General features: G+C 45.4%; 1 pseudogene; it reads right to left on the bottom strand.

Annotated features, from left to right (window-relative positions):
* Positions 1-19,637: 19,637 nt before the first annotated feature.
* LOC136381490 (dynein light chain roadblock-type 1 pseudogene) lies at positions 19,638-20,014 on the bottom strand (annotated as a pseudogene).
* Between the last annotated feature and the right edge of the window lie 1,963 nt (positions 20,015-21,977).

Below are 21,977 nucleotides of genomic sequence, written 5' to 3' on the forward strand. Positions count from 1 at the left end.
GAAGAGAGAGACAGAGAGGAAGGAGAGGGGGAGGAGTGGAGAAGCAAATGGGCACTTCTCCTATGTGCCCTGGCCGGGAATCGAACCTGGGTCCCCTGCACGCCAGGCTGACGCTCCACCGCTGAGCCAACCGGCCAGGGCTGAACCATACAGTTTTTGGGGTAGTTGGCTTTCATTTGGGAAATCTGGACCCAGCCTAAGCCTCAGAAGGTTAAGTCCACCACTCAAGGTGGCTGAAATTTTCTCAGCCATCGGGAGATTCTAGTTCAGAGATGAGCAGAGGGCTTCCCTGAAGTGTCCAAAAAAGCCCCTGAAGCAGAAATAGGAGGTGGGAAGAGATCAGCCCTGCTGTGTCATAGCCTTGTCCTCAAAAGCTAAGCTTGGGGCTTTCTGCTGATGGCATTTTCCGTAGATGGCTGCAACAACACCTCCAGTTCCACAAGTTGTTCTAGAATCTTGGCACTCATCAAGCGGTGGAGTCTAATTCTCATCCGCATGAGTTTGGTTGGTGTAAGGCCGGGTGCTGTGGCCATGCAGGTTCACATTGGATTCAGGCAGATGGTAAAGGAACTGTAGAGCTGGGGGATGGTGAGCTATTCTGTTTATTAGAGTCTTGCATCAGTGAGAAAGCAGACAGGGTAAACAGCTTCTTTCTCTCTCCCAGGACGCACAAGCGAAACAGGCCATGAGCAAAAAACCTCTTCTCCTGCAAACAATAGCAAAAAATGGCCCCTCTCAATAGCGACAGGCAATCTGCAATCTGAAATCTGCCGCCCTGAGGGCAAGCACCTGCAGCCTACATAGACTACACACACGAGGTGCTGTCCTGTGCTCATGCACCGGTCAGGCAAAGTGCAAGCAAGCAAGCCTAATACACTTGTTTGCCCAACAGTTGGGTTTGCTTGTAACCAAGAGTCGGGCAGGAGTGATGCCAAGTGACTTTCCCCAAGTGGCTCCCAAGGCTAGGTAAGAAAAGGCAATGCAGCTTCTCCTGGTTTCTCTGGAATTCTCATGGTCTGACTGCCCTGAGGCCACCAGGTTGTGAGGAAGTCCAAACAGCTCAAGCTGAGACATCCTATAGAGAAGCTCCAAGCAAAGAAAGATGCTTGGCCAACTACCAGCAGCCACACAACACGCGCGTGTGTGCACGCGCGCGCGCACACACACACACACACACACGGACACACAGAGACATACACACAGACACCTACACACCGACACAGACACACACAGAGACACACACACACACACACACGCACCACACACACTACCCTGCCCTATAGCTCCAGCTATTGCCTGCATACAACTACAATAGCGAATGGAACCAGAAGCACCCAGCACTCAGGAAAGCATGAGGGGTAAGCCACGAAGCTTTGGGGTGATTTGTATGCAGCAATAGAGAACCATCACAGGCTTTACACCCTGTCAAAAGATTCATCTGATGGCAAACATTGTAGTTCCACTGCCAGATAGGATAAGGTATATCAGAAAATTCATTCAGGATGCTCCGGTTGGTATCCAGAAGTTGGACAGTGATTTGATATATACAACTACTATTGTGTCAGTCTGTCCACCTGATGGAGGAGAGAGGCCTTGAAGGCTGGAATCAACACCCCATCTTTTGGGGTATTTGCCTGCCCCATCTCTAAGGATTCGCCATGTAAGCAAATCCAAGCTGTAGTCCTCAGACTAGCACTGTCAACATCACCTGGGAGCTTGACCCTAAGCATACCCAGCAAGTCAGAATCTGCATTAAACAAGCTTCCCCACTGGTCTGCATGCACACTCCTTTTAGAAGCAAAGATCTAGAGCAGTGCTCTTCAAGGTATCTCCTCCCACACTGTTAAGATGACAATTAAAAATTTTTTTGTTCTGTTTAAATGGTGATAAAAGATGTAATTTCCAATGTGTATAATGTTGATGTTTTTGGGTTTTTTTGGTTTTTTTTTTGTTTTTTTTTTTGTATTTTTCTGAAGTTGGAAACGGGGAGGCAGTCAGACAGACTCCCGTATGTGCCCATCCGGGATCCACCTGGCATGCCCACCAGGGGGCAATACTCTGCCCCTCCGGGGCATTGCTCTGCTGCAACCAGGGCCATTCTAGCGCCTGAGGCAGAGGCCACGGAGCCATCCTCAGCACCCGGGCCAACTTTGCTCCAATGGAGCCTTGGCTGCGGGAGGGGAAGAGAGAGACAGAGAGGAATGAGAGGGGGAGGGGTGGAGAAGCAGATGGGCGCTTCTCCTGTGTGCCCTGGCTGGGAATTGAACCCGGGACTCCTGCACGCCAGGCCGACGCTCTACCACTGAGCCAACCGGCCAGGGCCTGTTTTTGTTTTTTTAACAGAGAATCAGAGAGAGGGACAGACAGACAGGAAAGGAAAGAGATTAGACACATCAGTTCTTCATTGTGGCACCTTAGTTGTTCATTGATTGCTTGTTCATTGATTGCTTTCTCATATATGTCTTAACCGAGGGGCTACAGCAGAGTGAGTGACCCCTTGCTTAAGCCAGCAACCTTAGGCTTCAAGCCAGTGACCTCTGGGCTCAAGCCAGTGACCATGGGGTCATGTCTATGACCCCACACTCAAGCCAGCCACCCTGCGCTCAAGCTGTTGAGCCGGCGCTCAAGCTGGATGAGCCCATGCTCAAGCGAGTGACCTTGGAGTCTCGAACCTGGATCCTCTGTGTCCCAGTTCGACACTCTATCCACTGCACCACCGCCTGGTCAGGCTGTAATGTTGATGTTTTAAACAGAATTTTCGGTCACTTAAAAGACTCCAGGTGAATCTAAATGAATTAGTGATGAAATACCCAGCAACATTAAAAAAAGTTCAATTTCCATGAATGGCCAATGGATAAATTATGGTAAGTTCACATAATGGAATACTTTATAGCAATAAAACTAAGTGCAGCTACATGCAGTTATAAATAAATCTACAAATATGTTATTGAATGAAAAAAGTCAGAATCAAAAAGATAAATATTATATATAAAGTGCAAAAATGGACAAAACCTCATCTACAGTTGGATAGGTAGTGATGGGAAAGGCTCATGCATGTGTGGTGCTGGGTGTGGGGTCTGCTGGCAACATTCCATTCTTGATGGGGGCTGGTAACAGGAATGGGTTCACTTTATGATGATTACATGGCCATTTTTGATGTTAGAAGTTAAAATTTAAAAACTTAAGAGTAATAGGCTGTGCATGAACAAGTGCCTTCTTTTGTTTGTTTGTTTTTTGTATTTTTCTGAAGTGAGAAGAGGGGAGGGCACAGAGACAGACTCCCCCATATACCCAACCAGGATCCACCCAGCACGCCCACTAGGGGGTGATGCTCTGCTCATCTGGGGCGTTGCTCCATTGCAACCGGAGTCATTCTAGCACCTGAGATGGAGGACATAGAGCCATCCTCAGAGCCTGGTCCAACTTTGCTCCAATGGAGCCTTGGCTGCGGGAGGGGAAGAGAGAGCTAGAGAGAAAAGAGAGGGGCAGGGTGGAGAAGCAGATGGGTGCTTCTCCTGTGTGCCCTGGCTGGGAATCGAACCTGGGACTTCCACACACTGGGCCAACACTCTACCGCTGAGCCAACCAGTCAGGGCACAAGTGCCTTCTTTTAGGGAGACTTCATACCACTCTATTTGTTAGAATTATGATATACATTCTCTCACAGAATTTTGTCCTAATATAATATTAATAAATTTTTACATTCAGAAGATTTTATCAATTTATACTGCTCAGCCAACCACAAAAATAAAGAATATAAATAGAAATTTAAAACCTTTCTTATGACCATAAAACTCTACATATTAACATCATTTTCTTTTTGAATTATTACCCACTAGTGGTTCCTAAACTTTGCTGGAGATTGGAATCATCCTAGAATGTTTAAAAGATAATGTGTATAAAAGAATTTAGCCAAAGCTAAAGGTCTGGCATTTGCCTTCAGCTTCTGGGAAGTAATCTGTGGGCCCTTGTAATGTTATGCCTGATAGAAATATCTCTGTTTGCATGGGGACCTTGAGTCATACTGGAAAGTCTACCAATGTGATTTGAAGGTGATGGCCATCCAGAGAGAACAACAATGTGACTAGGGTGAAGGCTCTAGGTCAGTGGTTCTCAACCTGTGGGTCGCGACCCTGGTGGGGGGTCAAACGACCAAAACACAGGGGTCGCCTAAAGCCATCGGGGTCGCGACCCACAGGTTGAGAACTGCTGCTCTAGGTCATGCAATATCAATTGACCTGGAGGTTGAAATTAACTGTATGATGAAGCCCCGAAGGACACTCTGAACACAGAAGCTCAGGGAACTTCCCTGGTTGGCAATATTCCATATGCATTGTTAATTGGATAATACTTTCCAATGAATTCTGTGAGTCCTAGTGAATCACTGAGTTCAGGGTGGTTTGGGAAATCCCTCAAATTTACAGTGTCAGAAATAAGGGATTGTGCCCTTTAACTTTGTCATTGGCTCTAAACTTATTACAGATATTGATACTGGTTCATATTCTGAGACATTCTGGTTTAATCGGTATGAAGTATGACTTAGGGTGCTGGACTTTTAGAAGTTCCTAGGAATAGGCAGCAAAATTTGGAGACCATTGCTTATTACAGTCAAATGGTACACAAAACAATACAAATGTTACAATAGTTTAATCAACAATGACTAAATTGAAAACAAAAATTTTCATTGAACATATTTATTAATAAGGTAGGGGAAGGGAGGTTATGGTATTTTTTTTAAAGGTACATTTGATGGGAGGTCCAAGATGGCAGTGTCACAAGAAGGAACTGAACTCATCCCCTCCCATGAGTTAACTCAGATATACATGTATATAGAGTAAGATTAGTCCTGTGAGACAACCGAGGGATGAATGAACAGCTTTTAAACAACAAAAAGAAAGAGAACAAATAGAGAAAGCTGGGAAGCCCCAGGGAACAGCAGAACTCTCTAGCCCTGAGAAGCCTGTGAGCACCTCTGCACTTCAACAGGTCATGTGAGAGCTCTACCCAGCTGCTTTGAGCTACCTGCAAGATCACCATAGCATGTTTCCAGCTACTTGCTGAGAGACTTTCCTCTGAACAAACAAAACAAGCAGGATCAACAGGGCATTATTGCCTGGCCTCTGCATCTGGAGCTACTCTGGATGGACTAGTGCCCGGATGCCTTAGGCACCTGCTCAGCTCCTACCAGCCTGTCAAAACCACCTGGCACACAGCCTACATAGAGGCTAACTCTATATCAGGCCACTTTTTCAAGACTGGAAGGGATAGCTATTTGTCTAATTCATATGAACAAACATAAAAAGTCAAACAAAATGAAAAGACAGAAGAATATTTTTCACATGAATAAACAAGAAAAATCTCCAGAAAAAAATCCTAAGGAAACAAAGATAAGTACTTTGCCATGTAACAGATTAGCTAATACAGAAGAATGGATCAGTGACCTGGAAGATCAGATTGGTGGAAATCAACCAACTAATCAGAACAGCAAAAAGAACTTTAAAAAGGATAATTTCAGGGACCTCTGGAACAAACATACAAATATTCATATACTAGGGATCCCAGACAGAGAAAAAAGAAAGAAACAGAAACTTTATTTAAAGAAATAATGTCTAAAAAATTTCTAACTGTGGGAAAGGAGACAGACATTCAAGTCCAGTAAGCACTGAGAGTTCTAAACAAGATGAACCTAAAGTGAGCCACATCAAGATATATTGTAATTAAAATTGCGAAAGTTAAAGATAGAGACAATTTTGGCCCTGGCTGGCTGGCTTAGTGGTAGAGCATTGGCCTAGTGTGTGGAAGTCTCAGGTTTGATTCCTGGCCAGAGCACACAGAAGAAGTGCTCATCTGCTTCTCCACCCTTCCCCCTCTCCTTCCTCTCTGTCTCTCTCTTCCCTTCCCACAGCCAAGGCTCCATTGGAGCAAAGTTGGCCCGGGCACTGAGGATGGCTCCATGGCCTCCACCTCCAGTTGCAAAGGTGCAACGCCCCAGATGGGCCGAACATTGTCCCCTGGTGGGCTTGCCAGGTAGATCCTGGTGGGGTGCATGAGGGAGTCTGTCTCTCTGCCTCCCTGCTTCTCACCTTCAGGAAAAAAAAGACACTTTTGAAGGCAGCAAAAAGAAAATAACTAGTTACATATAAAGAAAACCTCATAAAACCATGAACTAATTTCTCAGCAAAAACTTTACAAGGCAGAAGGAAGTGGCAAGACATCTTCAAGAATTTTGAAAGAGCCTGACCAGGTGGTGGTGCAGTGGATAGAGTGTTGGACTGGGATGCAGAGGACCCAGGTTCAAAACCTTAAGGTCACTGGCTTGACAGCAGGCTCACCAGCTTGAGCAAGGCATCGCTGGCATGAGCACAGGATCATAGACATGACCCCATGGTAGCTGGCTTAAGCCCAAGGTTGCTGGCTTTAGCAAGGGGTTACTCGCTTGCTGTAGCCCCCCTGACCCTGGTCAAAGTACATGTGAGAAAGCAATCAAACAACTAAGGCAGTGCAACAAAGAGCTGCAACGAAGAATTGGTGCTTCTCATCTCTCCCTTCCTGTCTTTCTGTCCTCTCTCTGTCTCTCTCTCTATCTCTGTCACACAAAAATATATTTTTTGAAAGAACAAAATTTACAATCTAGAATAATCTACCTGGCAAGGTTATCATTCAGAATCGAATAAGAGATAAAGGCTTTCTCAGACAAGCAAAAACTAGAGGAGTTTACCACCATTAAATGAAATTTAAAAGAAATGTTAAAGGGTCTTCTTTAAACAGAAAAGGAAAGGCCATAACCAGAAATCATAAAATATAAGAAAGGAAAAAAATCTCACAGGTAAAGCCAAATATTTAATAAATACAGTGAACAGACATTTAAAAAGCTACTGTGAAGGTGAAAAGACAAAAGTACCAAACTCAACTCAAACTACAATAAGTAGTTAGAAGATATCAAAAAATGAAAAAATCTGAAACATGACATCAATAGCATGGAGCATAGAGGGAGGAATAAAAATGCAATTCTTTTAGATTATATTAGAACTTACACACCTATCAGCTTAAAATAGACCGCTAAAGATAGAGAATTATATCCATAAGCCTCATGGTATCCACAAAGCAAAAACATACAAAAGATATACTAAGAATAAAGAGAAAGGAACCCAAAAAAACACTAAAAAATCCCAGCAAACCACAAGTGAAATGATCAAGAGAAGATAGGAACAGAGAACTACAAAAACAAAAACAAACAAAAAACCAGACATGCACACATCCCAAATAAAATGGCAGTAAATACACATTTAAGTAATAATTACATTTTTTTGTTTTGAGAGGAGTGGAGATAGTGAGACATATTCCCACATGAGTCCCAACCAGGATCCACCTGGCCACCCCTATCTTGGGCCAATGTTCAAATCAACCGAGCTATTCTCAGAGCCTGGGCTGATACTTGAACCAATCGAGCCACTGGCTGAGAGAGGAGAAGAGAGAGAGAAGGGGGAGACAGAAGGGAAGAGAAGCAAATGGTCACTTCTCCTGTGTGCATTGACTGGGGCTCAAACCTGGGACGTTTGTACACTGGGCAGATGCTCTATCCACTGAGCTAACCAGCCAGGTCCAATGATTTCTTTAAATGTGAATGAATTAATGTTCTAATAAAAATACATAGACTGGTTGGATGGATTTCAAAAGATGACCCATCTTTATGCTGCTTACAAGAAACCAGCTTCAAATCAAAAGACACATATAGACAGAAATGAAAGGAATGGAAAACGATATTCCATGCAAACAGAAATGAAAAGAAAGCTGAAGTGGCAATACTCAGACAAAATAGACTTTAAAACAAATAATATATATATATAAAAAAGATAAAGACAGACATTACATAATTATAAAGAGGTAAATACAAGGGAGACTATAACGACCATAAATATCTACACACCCAACAGGAACACCTAAATACATAAAGCAAATATTAATGGACATAAAAGGAGAAATTGACAGTTATACAATAATAGTAGGGGACTTTAATACCCTTCTAACATCAATGGGTAGATCATTCAGAGAGAAAATTAATAAGAAAATAATTGACTTAAACATCACATTAAAATAGATTGGCTTAATAGACATATATAGAATAATTCACCTTAAAACAACAGAATACACATTTTTTTTTCAAGTACACATGGAACATTTTCTAAGGATAAATCACATATTTTCCAACTACAATGCATTAAACTATATAGAAACCAACAACAGGAGAAAGTTGGAAAAACCATACATATGTGGAAATTTATTAATTTATTTTAATTTTTAAAAAATTTATTCATTTGCCTGACCAGGTCATGGCACAGTGGGTAGAGCGTCAGACTGGGATGCGGAGGAACCAGGTTCAAGACCTTGAGGTCACTGGCTTGAGCGTAGGCTCATCTGGTTTGAGCAAGGCTCACCAGCTTGAGCCTAAGGTCCCTGGCTGGAGCATGGGGTCACTTGGTCTGCTGTAGCCTCCTGGTAAAAGCACATATGAGAAAGCAATCAATGAACAACTAAGGTGCTACAATGAGGAATTGATGCTTCTGATCTCTCTCCTTTCCTGTCTGTTTGTCCTTTTCTCTGATTATCTCTGTCTCTGTCACACACAAAAAATTATTCATTTAGAGAGGAGAGAGAGAGAGAGAGAAAGAGAAAGAGAAAGAGAAGGGGGAGGAATAAAAAGAATCAACTCCCATATATACCTGACCAAGCAAGCCAGGGGTTTCAAACTAACGACCTTAGCATTCCAGGTTAATGTTTTTTTTTAATTTTTTAATTTTTTATTAATTTTAATCTATTGTGTTTACATGGATTCAAATGTCCCACTGAGTATAACTCCCTTGCCCCCTCCCTGTGTCCTTTTTTATACCCCCTTTTCCCCCCTCCTCCTACTTCCTTCCTCCTTACCTCTAGGATTTGCAGTTCTGTTATTTGTATCTCTGTGTTATGTATATATAATTTTACTAACCCCTTTACCTTCTCTGATCTCATCCCCTCATCCCCCTTCTCTGAACACTGTCCCTCTGGTCCCTGTGACCCCACCTTTGCCTCTATTCCGTTGCTCAGTTCACTTTGTTCATTAGATTCCACATATAAGTGAGATCATATGGTATTTTTCTTTCTCTGTCTGGCATATTTCACTTAGCATGACAATCTCCAGGTCCATCCATGCTATCGCAAAAGGCAAGATTTCTTCTTTTGCATGGCCATATAATATTCTATTGTGTATATGTAACACAACTTTTTAATCCACTTTTCCACCGATGGACACTTGGGCAGCAGGTTCATTCCAAGTGTGGCCAACAGTCCCCTCTGCAGAAGTTCTTTCAGCTGGTGAGACCTTGGTCTCAGGGAGAAAGACTGAGAGAGTCCTCTCCTGGGGCTGACTGTGCCCCTCCCAAAGGTGGCTAAGCCCCTCAACCAGATCCAACAGTAGACTCACAGGGACCCACACATTAAATGTCTATACTCCAAGCCTCTCTCCCTTCCCCCTGGGAAATCTAGCATAGAAGAATAGAATATTCAGTTCCCAGGCTGGCTGACTGTGAAGTTCTACCCTATCTAATGTACATGAGCTGCTGTGCTGGTGCTGATCACAGAGAGTAGAACTCGCTTCAGCTGGCCCAGGTGTGAGGAGCTTTTCCTTAGGTTACCACTCTAGCAAGGGTTGTTAGGTCCTGAATCAATGCTTTCTACAGTTGGCCTCCAGATGTGCCCCCAGTGCAGACCAGTGGGTCACACTGCCTGTTACTGGCTCTCAGCAACCTTTTTGGAGATAAAAGCAATCCAGAGTTTGTGGCTGCCTCTGCTAGGCCCAGGTGTACATGGAAATACCAAGCTGTACTCCTAGGCTGGCTTTTACTCACTCTGGGCCTGGGGGAAGCTCTGCTCAAATGGCCAAGTTTCCCTGAGTCCCGCCTCTTGCAGCCTCTGTCTGCTGGCTGCTTGCTGGGCTCAGCTGCTGAAAAAAACCTCTGCTAGAGTCTAGAGGAGTGGTAGTCAACCTGGTACCTGCTGCCCACTAGTGGGTGTTCCAGCTTTCATGGTGGGCGGTAGCGGAGCAACCAAAGTATAAATAAAAAGATAGATTTAACTAATAAAGATTTATTTTGCCAAACAGTGAAAATCTGACATAAAGTACTTGGTAAGTAATTATTATTATATGCTTTAACTTGCTGTAACTCTGCTTTATAAATTGTATAAAGTAGGGTTACTTCCCTACTTTATAAATCACCATTACTGGCCCTGGCCGGTTGGCTCAGCGGTGGCGTGTTGGCCTGGTGTGCAGGAGTCCCGGGTTTGATTCCCGGCCAGGGCGCATAGGAGGGGCGCCCATCTGCTTCTCCACCCCCCCCCTTCCTCTCTGTCTCTCTCTTCCCCTCCCGCAGCCGAGGCTCCATTGGAGCAAAGATGGCCCGGGTGCTGGGGATGGCTCCGTGGCCTCTGCCCCAGGCGCTAGAGTGGCTCTGGATGCAGCAGGGCGATGCCCCGGAGGGGCAGAGCATCGCCCCCTGGTGGGCATGCCGGGTGGATCCCGGTCGGGCGCATGCAGGAGTCTGTCTGGCCGCCTCCCCGTTTCCAGCTTCGGAAAAATGAAAAAAAAATAAATCTCACATGCTTGGGAAAAATAAAAAATAAAAAATAAATCACCATTACTATGGAACCGGTGGGTGGTTAGAAAATTTTACTACTAACAGAGATACAAAAGTGGGCGGTAGGTATAAAAAGGTTGACTACCGCTGGTCTAGAGCCTGCAGCAATTCAGGGATTAGGAAAGGTGGTGGGTGTGGCTCCACCCCTTGGCCTAGGTGTCTGTCCAAACTTTTTTCACAGACCTCAGTAGGGTGTGACCCCAGGAGTCTGATGGATGTAGCTTCTGGGACCCAGAGGTGTGGTCTGCCCGCTCTCTGGACAGCTTCAACTGAGTCTCCTGTGAGATGGAAATACTAGCCATAGACTTGGGAGTGGGAGAGGGGGGTTCTGGTCTCAACACCAGAAAACTGAGTCACTGATGTGCCCCCTGCTTCCTGACCTCTATGAATGACCTGCCACCATAACTGGAGTAGGAGAGTCTCCCAAGGGTGGAGCAGCTGCTTTTCCCCAGGCTGATGCCACTCAGAGGGGATTGCTCCACCCAAGAAAGATGGTGACTGCAGTACTGGAGAATGACTCGGCACAGGGGTTCCGGTGGCCATTCCCCACAGCGTCTCTCCCTGGGCCTCCAACTTACTCTCCTCACACAACTCCAGTCCTCTCAGCTCTCCCCAGCCAGAGCCTGGGGTAAGTGGCTGTGAATGAGGTTTTCTGTGTGGGCCCTTTAAGACGGAGTCTGCGTCTGAGAGCTCTGTTTCTTTCTCGCAGACAGAAACCTGGCTCTTTTCACAGCTAAATGCTATCTGGGTGCCTTTTCTAGGCTCTGGGGCTCTAGGCTGGGTCTCCGGGCCTGAGGCTGGGCACCCACACCTCTTAGGGCGACCCTCCCCATAGTGAGAGTCCCTCGGACCCTCTGCCGCTTCTCACTTCTGGGGGCAGGGCAGCCCTTTCCATGTCTCCACCCTTCCTACCAGTCTCAGTGTGGCTTCTTCTGTGATCCTTGGTTATAGAGTCGTCTTCATTTAGTCAAAAGTTGGGTTTTCAAGATGATTGTTCTTAAATTAAGTTGTAATTCAATTTGGTCCTGGGAGGTGGCAGTTGGAATGTCCACCTACTCCCAGGTCAATGCTTTATCTACTGTGCCACCACAAGTCAGGCATATGTGGAGATTTAAAAACACGCTAATAAACAATCAATGTCAAGGAGGAAATCAAACAGAAAATCAAAAACTACCTTGAGACAAATAAAAATGAAAAAACAACTTTTCAAAATTATGAGCTACTGCAAAAGCAGTTTTAAGAGGAAACTTCATAGAGGCCTACCTCAATAAACAAGAAAAATCCCAAATAAATAATATAATTCTACACCTAAAGGAACTACAAAAAGAATAACAAATAAAACTTATAGTAAGTAGAAAGAAGGAAATAATAAAGACCAGAATGGAAATAAACAAAATAGAAACTATAAAATAGAAAAGACCAATGAAACTAAAAGGTGGTTCTTTGAAAGGATAAATAATGAGAAACCTTTAGCAAGACTCATCAAGAAAAAAAGAGTCCTGGCTGGATAGCTCGGTTGGCTAGAGCAGTGTTTCAAAGCGCAGAATTTGCCAGTTCGATCCGTCAGGGCAAATGCAGGAACAGCTCGATATTTCTGTCTCTCATTCTCTCTCTCCTCTCTTGCTGAAATTAATAAATAAAACTTTTTTAAAAAATTAAAAAAAATATATAAAAGGACAGAAAGCCCAAATAAATAAAATCAGAAATGAAAGAAGGGAGATTACAACTGACATCAGAAATACAAAGGATCATTAAAGAAAATTATGACAATTATATGTCAACATACTGGAGAATCTAAAAGAAATGTATAAATTTCTAGAAATATACAACCTTCCAAGATTGAACTATAAAGTAACAGAGAATCTCAACAGACCAATTACTAACAATGAAATTGAATCAGTAACCAAAGAACTACCAAGAAACAAAAGCCCAGGACCAGAAGAAGCCTTCACAGGTAAATTCTACAACACATTTAAAGAATTAATACTTATCCTTCTCAAACTATTCAAAAATATTGAAGAGGACAGAAAACTTCCAAACTTACTCTATGCGGCCAGCATTATCCTAAAACCAAAACACAAAATTATAAAAAAAAAATTTATAGGCCAATATTCTTGATAAACACAGGTGCAACAAATTATCGACAAAATATTAGCAAACAGGATTCAACAATACATTAAAAAGATTATACACTATGACCATGTGGGATCTCATCCCAAGCAAGATACAAGGATGGTTCAACATTGTAAATTAATCAAATTGATACATCACATTAATAAAATAAAGCGTAAAAACCACATGAACATTTCAGCCTGACCGGTGGTGGCTCAGTGGATAGAGTGTCAACCTGGGATGCTGAGTTTCCAGGTTCAAAACCCAAGGTCACCAGCTTCAGTGCGAGTTCACCCCCTTGACTGTGGGGTTGCTGGCTTGAGCCCAAGGTTGCTGGTTTGAGCAAGGGTTCACTGGCTTGGCTAGAGCCTCTGGTCAAGGCATGTATGAGAAGCAATCAATGAACAACTAAAGTGCTGCAAGTACAAGTTGATGCTTCTCATCTCTCTCTCTTCTTGTTTCTCACACACACACACAAGAATATATATATTCCACTTTCTGCTCAAAATTAAAAAATATATAGGACCTGTGGTGGCACAGTGGATAAAGCATCAACCTAGAACACTGAGGTCACTAGTTCGAAACCTCAGGCTTACCTGGTCAAGGCATATATGGGAGTTGATGCTTCCAGCTCCTCCCCCCTTCCAATTTTAAAAAAAGTAAAATTAAATTAAAAAGTTACATATTTGGTAACGTCAAAATACTAAATGGTCACTTTGCCTGGTTCACCAATGGTCTTCACATCTGGGGACCATACATCATAGGAGGGGCTTTCCCCCTTATGTCAGATTTTTGAGGACTGTTGTGAAATGAATTGGGAAATGATAGTCATACCATAGCTCCCACCATAAATGTGCTCTGTAGCAGATTGACTTTAGAACAGGAAACATAGGCAGTGGCGCAGTGGATAAAACGTTGGACTGGGATGCAGAGGACCCAGGTTCATAACCCCAAGGTCGCAGGCTTGAATGCGGGCTCACCAGCTTGAGCACAGGGTCACTGACTTGAGTGTGGGATTATAGACATGACCCCATGGTCGCTGGCTTGAGCCCAAGGTCGCTGGCTTGAGCAAGGGGTCACTAGCTCTGCTGGAGCCCCCGGTCAAGGCACATATGATAAAACAATCAATGAACAACTAAGGAGCTGCAGTGAAGAATTGATGCTTTTCATTTCTCTTCCTTCCTGACTGTCCCTGTCTATTCCTCTCTCTGTCTCTTTCTCACGTGTGTGCCAACACACAAAAAAGAGAGAAACAAAAGAAATAAAGAACAGGGACATATAGCTCTAGAGCAGTGGTCTCCAACCTTTTTTGGGCCACGGACCAGTTTAATGTCAAAAAATATTTTCACGGATCGGCCTTTAGGGTGGGACGGATAAATGTATCACGTGACCGAGACAAGTGTCAAGAGTGAGTCTTAGACGGATGTAACAGAGGGAATCTGGTCATTTAAAAAAAATAAAACATTGTTCAGACTTAAATATAAATAAAACGGAAAAAATGTAAGTTATTTATTCTTTCTCTGCGGACCTGTACCAAATGGCCCACGGACCGGTACTGGTCCGCAGCCCCGGGGGTTGGGGACCACTGAGGATCTGGAATAAAACTATCTCGGTCATGTATCCCTTTGTAAATCTTGTATGTATCGCAGTTTCTAGATCATCACTATAGAGCACAAGTCTGAGCCTAATGCCAGATCCTGCCAAGCCCCAGCTGAGCAACCAGGGCCAGTCACCTCCCCTTTCTGAACCTCTCAATTTCTTGTGAAGCCCTAAAGATCTGAGCTCTTGAAATAATTTCTCAAAGGATCAAGGTTCAAAAAGTGTACTAAAGCAGTTCATACATTGAAAACACTCTTATGTGCTTGATATGTCCCTATCTTATAAAGATAGGGAAACTGAGGTACGTTGTGACTTACCCAAGGCCAAAGGAGTTAGGCTTTGAAGCTGGGAGGTCTAGCTCCAGAATCTGAACTATTAACCAACTATCCTACATTGCATCCCACTAAGGCAAGGAGCATCTTACTGAGCTGGGCCCAAGGCCTCTCTCTGTATTGGATCCAATCTTCCGTCTTCCAAACCAGTTCCCTTTGGAAGTGAAAAGAGAGGTTCACGGTGTGCACACTGCTAGTTACTAGGGCTGTCGTGCTCCCTGGGTTTCCATTTCTTTTTCTGTGAGGGGCTGTTAGAGGCCTAAACGAAGCCACCCAGGCAAAGGTCATGGTGCACAGTGATCAGTGCTTAGCAAAGGTCTGTTTTTATCATCACGCTCATCTGTCAGAGATAGAAATTTCAATCTTGCCACTATCCAGCAGTTCTGGCCACAACGCCCCCCTTTTCCAGGTCCATAACCTGCCTCTTGTGACACCTAGGAAGAGGGGGAAGAGAAAGAGGAAAGAGGGAGAAGTCTCAGTAAGAACAGGCAAATTCTCACAACAGCCGGGGCCTATAGGAAGACCCGAAGCAGGTATTCCCAGGGGCCAGTCAGGGTTGTCTTGTTTCTCACCACCACACAACTGTGCCCACCACCGTTCTCCATCATCCATTTACGGAGGCCCTCTGTTAAATTAAAAAAAAAAAAGGCTGTGCCCAAGCACCTGGCCCGGAAGCCTTTCACCAGCTCCTGTGCGGCCCCGCCCCGGTTCCAACCCACCGGCTCCAAGGGGGATGACCCCCTTGGCTGGGCATCCCACCCTAGGCATAGGGGGTGCGGATGAGGTTGCTTCCAATCTGTCTGCACACGCAGAAGCAGCCCAGGAAGCAGGGTCTGGAGTCTCCGGCCGCGGGCAGCAGCTGCGGGCGAGCGGCAGCAGGGCGCAGCGGTCCTGGGCCCGCACGGCCACCAGGGTGCGCCAGGCGGCAGCACTCGAGCAGCATGTGTGGAGGCAGGTGGTTCCGCACCATATGGAGCAGCTCCGGTGGCAGTTGGCTCAGGTCCCGGGACTCCTCGGTTGTGCTCCACAGAGAGGACCTGGGCTGGCTGGCTCGTGGAGGCCGAGGCGTCCCGCCAGGCCCCGCTGCACCTGCAGGAGAGGGTCAAGGCGTTAGATATAACTTCAGCAGTGTGCAGCCTCCACCAGCCCCGGCCCTGCCAGCTACACCCCAAGACTGCTGCCCCCAAACCTCTTCAGTCGCCTTCCCATCCACACCACCCGCAGCCTTGTCCCAAAGGCCTAAGTCCCGTTTACCAACCCGTCCCTGCCAGCCCCCCATCTCAGCTCCCGCTCACGCGCACCACTGCCCACACCAGCCAGTCTCGCTCGGCAACCTCGCCGACCCTGAATCCTACCTTGAATCTTAGCCACTATTCCTGCCCTTGGGCCCTCACCTCACCTTTCGCGCCCCCATCCCCCTCTTCGGCCCTCTTTACTTGCGGGCCCTTCCCTACTTGTTAGCCTGCATCCCCACTCCACGCCACCATCCTTCCTCTAACTCTCCAGTCTCTGCCCGCTGCTGCTTTCTTATAGTCCAGCCCCCTACTCCCTCCGCGGAGCCTCCACTTATAAGCCAGCCCCTTCCAGCCGCCTCTCATATTTCCTATACTTGCCAAACCTTCCTTCTTGAGGCTGTATTCGGACCACCGTGTAACTACAGAACCCGACGGATGCCGCAGACACGGAGGGGGCGGGGCCACCGGGATCCAGAATTTGTCACTTGCCCTCACCAGCCGGTTCCTTGGAATTTCCCTAACTGGCTGGAAGATGCCTGGCACCTAGCCACTGCTGTTATTTTCATCAGGTATCCTGCACGGAAACGGGAGATGTTATACGCGTTTCACAAGAGAAACAGGCCCCTGCAGGAGCCAAATGCATTTCTATTTGACTCCATAAATGAGTGCTCTAACCAGCTGTTAACCTAAAAATAAAAGACCTTTTCAATGTGAGAGGCAAAAAAACACTTTTATATTGAGATCAGTAAGAATACAGATTGGGGAGGCACTAATTTAGGTGGAGGCTCAAATAGTGTTCCATCAGGAGAGAAAGGCAATGGGTATTTATGAATAAGGGGAAAATTACATCAACAGAAGGAAGGCGTTTCTATTGGTGCTGATGACATGACATAGTGATGTTAATGCTGTACAATGTTTTTTTTTTAGAAATTTATTTTATTTTATTTTTTACAGGGACAGACATAGGGACAGACAGATAGGAACGGAGAGAGATGAGAAGCATCAATCATCAGTTTTTCCTTGCGACACCTTAGTTGTTCATTGATTGCTTTCTCATATGTGCCTTGACCACGGGCCTTCAGCAGACTGAGTAACCCCTTGCTTGAGCCAGCGACCTTGAGTCCAAGTTGGTGAGCTTTTTGTTCAAGCCAGATAAGCCCGCGCTCAAACTGGCGACCTCAGGGTCTCGAACCTGAGTCCTCCGCATCCAGTTCTACGCTCTATCCACTGCGCCACCGCCTGGTCAGGCAATGTTGTACAATGTTTTTTTTTGTTTGTTTGTTTTATTTTTTTTTGTATTTTTCTGAAGCTGGAAACGGGGAGAGACAGACAGACTCCCGCATGCGCCCGACCGGGATCCACCCGGCACGCCTACCAGGGGCGTCGCTCTGCTGCGACCAGAGCCACTCTAGCGCCTGGGACAGAGGCCAAGGAGCCATCCCCAGCGCCCGGGCCATCTTTGCTCCAATGGAGCCTTGGCTGCGGGAGGGGAAAAGAGAGACAGAGAGGAAGTGGAGAAGCAAATGGGTGCTTCTCCTATGTGCCCTGGCCGGGAATTGAACCCGGGTCCCCCGCATGCCAGGCCGACACTCTACCGCTGAGCCAACCGGCCAGGGCCGTTGTACAATGTTTTTAATTTTCAGTCCAGCAGTCATCAGTCTGGTCATCATAACAACTGCTTTATTTATTTATTAGATTTTTAAAAATGTATTCATTTTTAGAGAGGGGAGAAAGAGAGAGAGAGAGAGAGAGAGAGAGAGAGAGAGAGAAGGGGGGAGGAGCAGGAAGCATCAACTCTCATATGTGCCTTGATCTGGCAAGTCCAGGTTTCAAACCAGTGATCTCAGCGTTCCAGGCTGACACTTTATTCACTGTGCCACCACTGGTCAGGTTCTTAATATCTTCTCAAACAGTTCTTTGGCACACAATATTGTCTTAGCCCAGTGCAAAGGTTACTTTGCCATCTTAACATTGCAAAAGTTTGAGATGTAAGATGTAAAAGGCAGTTCTTTTGGCATAGCAGCTCCAGATCCATTTTAAAGGAAGTCTGTTTATACATATTATTGTTTACAACAGAATAACACCAGCTGATCTTTATGGAGCAGTTTACTATTAAACCAACTACCCCTTGATGGAGGCACTGCTATGTCCCCTCTTCAGAGGTGAGAAAACAGGCTGGCAGAGGCCAAGTGAACTACCCATGGCCATACAGTTAGTAGGTGACAGAGCTGGGGTTTGAACCCAGCCAGCCTGGTTCTAGAATTCCTGCTTTTAAGCTCTCTACCAACTCTATCCAACAAAAATAAAATGCTCGCTACACATATAATATCAAATATCAGCAAACAAAATGTGACATGGATTCTTGCCCACATGGAACTTATCTTCCAGAGGGAGAGACATGATGAACAGGAGACTAAATGTAAATTATATAGTGTATTAAAAGGTGATTAATGCTATAAAAAAATTGAGCAGGGAAGGGGAATGGGACATGAATAGTCTGGGTGGGGAGACCCTGAATTTAGAGAGAAGGCCTATTACATTGGCCTGATTTCTTCTCCATACATACATTTTTCTTCCCTTTAGCATTTCATTTATTTTTAGTTAAAGAAAAACAGCCTTTTCCAAAGACAACAAAATAAACTGAAGGTCAGAAGGAAGCAGAATGTGGGCTTCTCATAAACTTTTGCCCCGAAACCTGATTGAGGAAAGAGGGTCCTCCTGGTGTGGTGGGTAGAAATAGGGCTCTCAAGGAGTCATAAGAAAAGCATTAAGAGGGTGTGAGCAATTGTGGTAAGGCTTATTGGAATGAAAGCAAAAGACTGTCCCCCAGTGCCTGGTGTCTCATTCACAACCAGGTGGCTCAGCTCCATCCCACTGTGGAAGAAGTTCAGCCTCTGGGACTGCCAGCCTGCATCCACGCCGGTCAGGCCCAAGAAGGCCAGGAACTTCTCTGTGTCTCACTCCCCATGTGCATGTTTGCTGCCAAGGCTGTGCTTGGCTGTGACTGGCACTGTGCTTGGGCCCCTGCAGCTGCCAGGCCCACAAGGCTGATAGGGGGAGAGAGTGCTAGAGAATGCAGGCACCAATGCAGGAAACTTGAAGCCTTTGTGAAGCTTTGACTATATTATCTTGGGCTTGGGAAAAAGCAGGGTTTCTTTCAAACTAACCAATCTCTTTCCTTGATCTTAGCTGGCTTGTGTCCCCCACCCCCCAGCCCCCCCAAGCCATCTTGGCTTCTATTGCATATGCCTAAGCAGAGGAAATTCCCCTTTACTGGTTCTACCCCTGGGTGGGGACTAGTTGTCTCTGAAGAGATTGGAAAGCCAGTTCTTCCTGCCCACTCTGGGAAAGGAGGGATGTTAATCCCCCTTGGGGGGCAATGCTGTTATCTCCCTGGTGTGTCTGGAAGCTCTAGCTTCCTAGTTAATCCAGCTTAATTAGATGTCTGGCTCCTTTCTCTTTTGCTAATATCTAACTAGCTGCGTACACTAACACTAGGAATTCAGGGGCAACTGGCCAGCAGAAGGATGGCTTTGGAGGGTGGGATGGAACTGCAGCCCACCTTGGTTACTGGGTTTGTCAGCATGGGATCTAAAGGATGTCCACTTGCCCGTTGCTTGACATGATTAACACCATTCTTCTTAGCGGGCATTAAATTAAGGAATGATGCATGGAGCCAAGAAAGTGGCTTATTCAGTTGGATTCTAAATCAGAATCAGGAAATAGGCTTTATCTAATGCAACCATAATTTTATTTTTTCTAGAATGAATTTGAAGAAAGACAAGGTCATTCTGGGGGTCAGTTTCACCCCTGTGCTCTGGGCCTTCAAGGTGAAGTTGTACAAAGAAAAAAAAGAAGAAAAAAACCACCAAAAAACAATGAAGTTGTGCATGATGTTGGCTTATTGTATGGTGTTAAGATTGGCCATTGTGCTCTTGATGGGAATGCCTTCTGTATTCACCATGATGACTCCCTGCACCCCCTCCTGGCTCTGAAGTTACTTCAATGTCTCTTCCACTTCTGCTATGTTGGACTGGTTGGGTAGTTCTGTGTCACCAGACTCCATATGTACATTTTCTTTCTTTTTTTATTCTTCTTCTTCTTTTCATTTTCTTTTAATTTGAAAAGTATGTTTTTCACAGTCAGGGCACGCATAATAAGTGACCATCTGCTTTTCTACATCCTCTTCCCTTATATCTCTCTCTGTCTCTTCACCACCCACAGCCATGGCTCAATTGGTTCGAGCACATCGGCCCTGGGTGCTGAGGATGGTTCCCTGGAGCCTCCGCCTCAGGTGCTAAAAATAGCTCAGTTGTGAGCATGGCCCCACATGGGCAGAGCATTGAGCAAGATGGGGTGTTGCCAGGTGGATCATGGTCAAGGTGCATGTGGGAGTCTGTCTCTCTACCTGCCTCCCTCTCCCTTGGAAAAGAAGAAGAAAAAAAGGGACAGTGAAACAAGGATGGACCCAGAACAGAGAAACAACAGGAAGCCTAGGGAGGGCTGCTCTGTCTCACTGGGAAGTCAGAGAAAAGAGGCCTTGGAGACAGGTTCAGGGCTTCACCTGGGACCAGCTGCCACTGCCCACTGCTTCCCTGGCTGCAAGTCTTGTGGGGATCCTTAGGGTTTAGGAGATGCGCACCTGAGAGGGAAGAAAGGAGTAGGTGTGCTTCCGAGACGGAGAGCACACCATGTGTATATTTTTCTTTCTTTCTTTTTGTGACAGAGACAGCGAGAAAGACAGAGAAAGGGACAGAGAGGGACAGACAAGAAGGGAGAGAGATGAGAAGCATCAATTCTTCGTTGCAGCTCCTTAGTTGTTCATTGATTGCTTTCTCATATGTGCCTTGATGGGGGGGGGGGAGTTTGGAGGGGGCTACAGCAGAGCGAATGACTCCTTGCTCAAGCCAGCGACCTTTGGGCTCAAGCCAGTGACTTTGGGGTCATGTCTATGATCCTACACTCAAGCCAACGACACTGCGCTCGAGCTGGCGAGCCCGTGCTCAAGCTGGCGACCTCAGGGTTTTGAACCTGGGTCCTTGTATTTCAGTCTAATGCTCTATCCACTGTGCCACCCCCTGGTCAGGCTATTTTTCAATAAACATTTTGCCTCCAAGAGTGAAACAATGTACCAAGTATCCAGCTCCAACTACAAACTCCTGGCCAATGTGGTTGCATCTCTATTGCCACCCACTTGCTCCCATAGGCAATTGGAAGCAAATCTTAGGCATCACACCTTTATGACCATAACAATACATTATTGTTAATGTAATTATGTAAAGTGTGGGAATCTTTTCTGATAACGAGATTATGAAAATTAAATTATGACCCAACTGTATAAATTTAAAAAAATGTTAAAAAAATTTAACAACTTCAAATAAGATAAAAGGGAAGATACTGACAGGTCAATTTCCTTTCTTATTCCTCAGTTCTCCTCAGAGGCAATCTGTAAGTACCTGGAAATACTTCCCGTGCTGTACTCTGATTAAAAAGAAAAACAAATATAAATGGGCTCCAGAAAGGCCTACCATCTAGAAGAGAATGTTTAGAGAATAATGGCTCCCAGGGTAGTTGGTGTGCAAAGCACCACAGGAGTCATTTGGAAAAAATTATGGGGAGCATTCTGGTGTTAAAGTGATGGGAGGGGTGCCATTGGAAAGAGCCATGCACAGGACAAGGCCATCCTGTGGAGAACTGTCTTGGATTCCTCTGCTTATTCAATGTCCTATGCATCCTTGTGTGGGGAGAAATCCTGTTTATCTGAGCTGAGACCCCAATTCCATTTTGCATTTAAATTTTCAACTGTGTTAGTAGACATGGAATTGCCCAGGACTGCTACTACCGAGACAATTGGAACATTGTCCTTGGCTTGGTTGGGACTTGCTAATTGTTCCCCACTTGAGAAAAGCAGAAATCTCTTCACCTGGGCAGTGCCGGAGGTGGGTTTTATGATGCTTCAAGAATTTCACACGGAGGGACCAACATCCTGGGGAGATAGCAAATCTTCTTGGGAGATTTTTAGTACACAG

This window comes from Saccopteryx leptura, chromosome 9 (genome assembly GCF_036850995.1).
Source record: "Saccopteryx leptura isolate mSacLep1 chromosome 9, mSacLep1_pri_phased_curated, whole genome shotgun sequence".
Lineage (NCBI taxonomy): Eukaryota > Metazoa > Chordata > Mammalia > Chiroptera > Emballonuridae > Saccopteryx > Saccopteryx leptura.